The 6,319-nt window shown below is 32.9% G+C and overlaps 1 pseudogene; it reads right to left on the reverse strand.

Moving 5' to 3' along the window:
- Positions 1-3,663: 3,663 nt before the first annotated feature.
- Positions 3,664-5,061, reverse strand: LOC145139230 (uncharacterized; annotated as a pseudogene).
- Positions 5,062-6,319: the final 1,258 nt, after the last annotated feature.

A 6,319-nucleotide genomic window follows, 5' to 3' on the forward strand; every position in this document is an offset into this window, starting at 1 on the left:
ATTTTACAATATATCACTACTAGAAAAGAGGGTTTTTCTTGATAGACAATGTCCGTCGTAAATGCCTATACATGACAGACAAATGTCTGTCATTGAAAGCCATGTCATAAAAGAAAATGACAAACATTTGGTCTGTCATAAATTTTACGACAGACCTTTATGACCAACAATTATGACATAGATACATGACATTCATTTTTGACATACATTTACGACTGGCTTTGAATGTCATAATTCGTAAAAATTTTGTAATTATGACAGACATTTACGACTTCAAATTACGACATGTTCTGTACAGCATGATTTTTGACATAGTTTTACGACATACTTTGTATGTCATGGTTTTACATTATATATATATATATATATATATATATATATATATATATATATATATATTCTACCAAATATTAATCAAACTAAATTACAAATTTATTGTCTAAATTACACGAACTATAGTGTCATTCAAAATTACATTCCAAATTCATCAAAAAGTAATTGTCAAATACATATCACTTGTAAATAAAGTTTATAACATAAGTATCCCATTTTTCAAGCACCCTATCATGCAAGCTCTGACATATGTATATTCATTCTTCCCTGCAAAACTGAGACAAATTAATATATTAGCAATAAAATATTAAACAATTATATATGTAAATATTGTAAAACACTTCAAGTCCATCAATTAACTAATGGATTTACTTACATTAAGTCATTAAGTCAAAATAAAACCTGATATGACAATATCTGGTTTTGGGAAATCATTCCCAAAACTTTCACTGACCTTAGTAAGATGTTGCAGATCACTATTGGGCTCGATTTTTGGAGTTTCTCACAAAGTTACACATTTAATATCATTAGAAAAATACATCTAATGAATTTAAAACATCTGCAAACATATCATGATTGTTAATGACTTACATCAACTGCCCAATCAGGTAGCTCAATTCCTGCAGGTATTACACGTTTTTTTGATATGGGATAAGGCCTTAATGGTCTGCAAAAATATAAGGACATATGAAAAAGATAATTCAGATAAAACTGAGGAATGTGTTAAAAAGAATAGGAAGCTTTGTCAAACAATATACCCTGTCCAATCAAAATGAGGAATTTGTGTTGTTCCAGAATGTCCTTCCCTGATACAGTAAAGCCAACCATCACTTGGTGAGGCTATATTAAGTTCCCATGGATTGCTTGATCCAATTGATGATAACTTTGCTGTCAAATGAACTTACTTATGAGAGCTCCATCATGCCTTGAAACATTCCTGAGTGTTGTTAAGAGTAACAGTTATGTTAATATGTAACATGGGCATATCTTCAACTACATAGCACAAAAATATGTTTCATGTGAATTCTATATAAACATGCAGTTATAATAAAGTTTGATGTTGACTAAAGTGTATTTTAGGTACTTAAATGGTAAGGTAAAGGTTCGAGAAGTATTTGACTGTGAAAGATGCGTAAACAACGTTTTATATGATAAAGTTTTAGTAAAAATAAGAGATTATAGTTTCATTATTATTATTAATCAAGAAAACTGAAGTACCTGAGTTTGGTGTATGATTCTGAGACTCCATAATAATCAGCAAACTCTGTGACTAACCATTTCCAAGGTTCAACCACCCACAAGTTACGTGTATGGAAACATTGTGCTCACATGGCAGCTTCCAACAGTATATCACACGCGAGTGTTTCCACCACAGGCCCACATTGTCATTTTAATATAAATTATAAAACAAAAAATCAACATTCGTGAACAACTAATTTTATTTAATTATTTCAAACCTTGAGGTGTGTAGTTTCATCAGATGCAATTGTATTGTTGATAGAAAGTTGGACTTTCCTAATCCATTCATTCTCTTCATAATAAATTGGCCACCATTTGATTCTATCATTCTGTTTACAATGAAAAGTGTTCATAATTTTATACTTATAAAAAGCAAAATACTCAACACTTACAGGATTGTCATGTAGGGATGAAACTGGAATATCCGAATGCCTTCATTGAAGTTAACTTTATGGTTTCCTCCCTAAGAATGCAAGATCTAGCAGCTCTTAGAACAAATTAATGATTTTTATCAACCTGAGTATGAAACCTTCGACATGTAGTGCATAGCTTCACACAAAACTTTCTTTGCAAAATATCGTCTAAGATGAATAGTTGCGTATAAGACAAACCTACTAATAAAAATAGTCAAGATGACTCTACCCAGGTAAAATCATTATTATGAGAATGGCCCTGTACAGAAGCAGAATATTGGCCTCATCAGAAATCATTTGTTTGGTGCAAAAGCTTTAAAATAAGCCAAAACCAAACAATTAAACAAAAAAAAGATAAATAATGATAATATTCAATGTAGAACAATAGAATTCACTAAAAAGTCGAATTATTTGATCAATGATATTCAACCTATTCAATAAAAAGTCAAAACATTAAGCTGTAAGTCTGTAACTCACCTTAGCATTATATCGAACACCTAGTGGACATAATTTGCAAGACATATTTATTAGACTAATTCTTTAGCAGGATAAAGCCTCCAAGTGAATCATTCGATATGCCTTTAACCTAATCAATATATCACTAACTACTTATAGCATTTTCATGAAAATTAAAAGTAAAAAAAAAATGAAGTAAACGCATAACTAAAAGATTATTGGATGTAGGAACATTCGATAGAACCTTACCTTTGTATTTGATCGATCGTTGGAGTATCACTAGACATTTCCTAATTCAAATATACAAAAAAGAAGTTATTAGTTTGGAGCATTAGGAAAATGGGATTCAATACGTAAGCCAACCCCACAGCAGCGTCATTGCTTCTGCCCACGTCCTTCTTCGGTCTAGTCGACCACCGGAGCTCGCCACTCGAGTGTGATCGGTCTGAAATCACCAGACGAGAAAGAGAAGGCCTCGCTGCCTTCGTCTCTTCTCCCTCTTCGCGATCGTTTAGGGCTTCCGGATTAGCCGCTGCGAGCCTTCGCTCTCCTTTCTTCCCCGGTCGAGCCAGACGCCGACGACGGCCTCTGACGACGGCCACCCTACCGATTGTTGCAGAACCATCGAACCCCTCCCATTTTTCGTGTTTCCTTCGTGTTTTCCCCTTCACTATGATCGTTCATAAGCTCGTCCGTTTGTATGCCCCTTTTCTTTCCCGGTCGTTGAAGTCAAGGGCAATTAAAAGCCCTAAATGTGAAAGTCCTTTTTGTAAAAGGACTTTTTGTAAAACGACTTTTTACAAAAATTATTTTTTAAAATGTGTTTGGATTAGTTTTTGAAGGGAAAAAGTCAAAAGTTAAAGTGTTTGGTTTAACTTTTACATGTAAAATGACTAAAAAGGACATGTTTATATATTTACATTGATTTACTACTTTACATATATTATTTTATATTTAATTTTTTTTTAAAACACATATCATAATTTTGTAAACATTTTATTAGAAAATATAAAATATAAAATATAAATTTCTTTTAAAATATTTCTAATTTTTTGGATTAGACCATGACATTAAAATTACTACGTTCATACAAATTGTAAATAATTCATAAGAAGACTTTTAAAATATTTCTAATTTTTTGGATTAGACCATAACAATATTAAAATTACGTTCATACAAATTCTAAATAATTCATAAAAAAATATCATAGATAATATTACATTCATCTTCGCAATGTGATTATATCTTGTGCAATAATATCCCGTATCGCTGCCATATATAAATCATCATCGCTCGTGCGACGTGTACTTGAACCTTCTTCGTAAACATCACTACAGGTATCACCTCGTACGGGATTGTAGGATTCTTGTTGTGCCCTATTAAACGCTTCATCGGACATACCAAACTTTCTAATGTAGTTATGGATCGCTATCGATGCTATCACAATTCTCACTTGGTTCTTGTACTTGTAATTAACATGCATGTCTCTTAATAACGCCCACCTAGCTTTCCACACTCCAAAAGTTCGTTCAATGATATTTCGCAATGATGAGTGGAGATAGTTAAATTTCTCTTTCGGTCCACGAGGTTCACGAATAGCAGCCGTGTGTCCACGTCGAAAATCTGGGAAATGATAACGAATATTTGTGCCTTTGTATGGAGCAAGATACCCTCTTGTATTTGGATATCCGACATCAATAACGTAATATTTATCTGTAAATAAAACAAACATTTATTATTCGTTTCAAACAAGTAGTAAAAACATAAAACTTGTGTTAAAAAAAATACTAACCACCCGTTGGATAAGGAAAATTAAGATCTGGTCTCTGTAATGCTTCATTGAAAATTCTTGTATCATGTGCAGTCCCCTCCCAACCGGCCTAAACAAATGTAAAGCACATGTTAAAATCACAAACAACCATTATATTTTGTGTTGCATATCCCTTTCGACCAATGTACTTCACTTCATCTTTTTGTGGAACCGAGGCCCTGACGTGTGTCCCATCTATAGCACCAATGCAATCCTTCAAATTCAAAAACATATCATAAATAAATTATTTGTTAAAGTTTGACTACCAAGAAAATAAACATTGGATAATACCTTGAACATTGGATAATACCGAGGCTTATTTAATATATATTCGAGAACATCATCATTATAGTTTGCGTCTGGCTTGATGATGTCGGCACTCAGTTTTAGCACGGCTTTCAAAACTATATGGAAATGCATGTGAATCGTTTCCCCCGAATGATTAAAAAATTCTTGCACAAATCTATTGCTACACCCATGAGCCAAAGTCATCAAGAATATTCCTACAGACTCCTCAATAGATACTTTTCGTGTTTGTTGTAGCCCGTAATTTGTAGCAAGATCTATGCATAACTGTCTAAAAACCGGTACATTGAGTCTAAACATCTCATAACAACGTCTAGGATGGCCATTTAGTACTTCAGTAATAAACATGTGCCCTGTGCGGTCTGAAGTGTGACATGGCGTCCGTAAGTTACGAGCGAGTATTATCCCTTGCAAAGCTAATCCACATAACATTTCAAATTCTATATACTCTTCCATTTCACATTCTTCATTATCATTGGATGAATTAGAATCATCACTATCCATCCTACATAATACAAATAAAAAGATGTCAACCATTAACACATAACATAAAGACATAAACACATAAAAAGACAAACAATAACACATAATATAAAATGTCAAATACATAATGTCAAACACATAATGTCAAAACATAAAACTTAATGTTAAAGCATAGCACATATTGTCAAAGGATAACACATAAATGTCAAAGCATAACACATATTGCTAAATCATTCACATTGGTACTGCAAGACAAAAAGATATTGTAAATCAAATATGTTCAATCTATATGCAGTCATAACTTAAAATAATTAAAAAGAATAGTAATCATACCTTTATTTTCTCCTCCCACCACTCAGGGGACGCATCTAGTAGGCTTCTCGTCCCACCGAGTCCGGTTTCAAGCCTCATTAAGCGGTCATAAAGCTTCCATTCTTTTTTCATGTTCTCCCATTTGTTTGTTAGTTGTTTTTTTTCAAGGTTGTAACCTGTTTTCTCCTTAATGCGTTTTTGTATATTTTCCCACCCAAATTTATCAAAGGAGGTACCGGGTTTATGACCTTTTTTTTGTTCAATCAAGCATGAATCAACAAACACCATGAAGCTACGATTATCCCACCCAAATTTTGGTTTTTTCATTTTTAAAGATGTTTCACAATCAACAATTGTAGTGTGGTTTTCATCCATTATCTGTGAATTACATATAGTATCAACACTTAAGCAACAAACCAATTTCATTAACCTTCCTAAATGATTTCATTAATTTATGAAAATTCTAATCAAAACAAAAAAAATAGAATATCACAGCATATCATCAAGTTCACAGAACTGTTAATTCATATTTCATCAAGTTCACAGATTGTTAATTCACAGCATATCATCAGCTTCATATTAATTTCACAGCATATCACAAAACTGTTTTTTTCACAGCATATTAATTTCAGAAATCGGGAGGAACATCACTATTAGAGATGCTAGAAAATCAGAAATAGACAGGAATATCAATTCAATCTGGAAATATTTCATCAATTTCACAGCATATCAATTTCATAAAATCGGGCTTCATATTTCATCAATTTCAGAAAACCGGGAAATATTTCATCAATTTCAGAAATAGGGAAATATTTCATCAATTTCACAGCATATCATTGCTACTGAAAATCGGAAATAGACAGGAGGTTGGAAATCGACTGAAAAAAAAAACCTGATCGGAGATGGAGAAAGGCCGGTGTTGAAGGTCGCCAGTGTCTCCGGTGCTGCTGCAGGTCGCCGGTGTCGC

The sequence above is a fragment of the Lactuca virosa genome, chromosome 9, assembly GCF_052849685.1.
Source record: "Lactuca virosa cultivar CGN04683 chromosome 9, Lactuca_virosa_CGN04683_v6, whole genome shotgun sequence".
Lineage (NCBI taxonomy): Eukaryota > Viridiplantae > Streptophyta > Magnoliopsida > Asterales > Asteraceae > Lactuca > Lactuca virosa.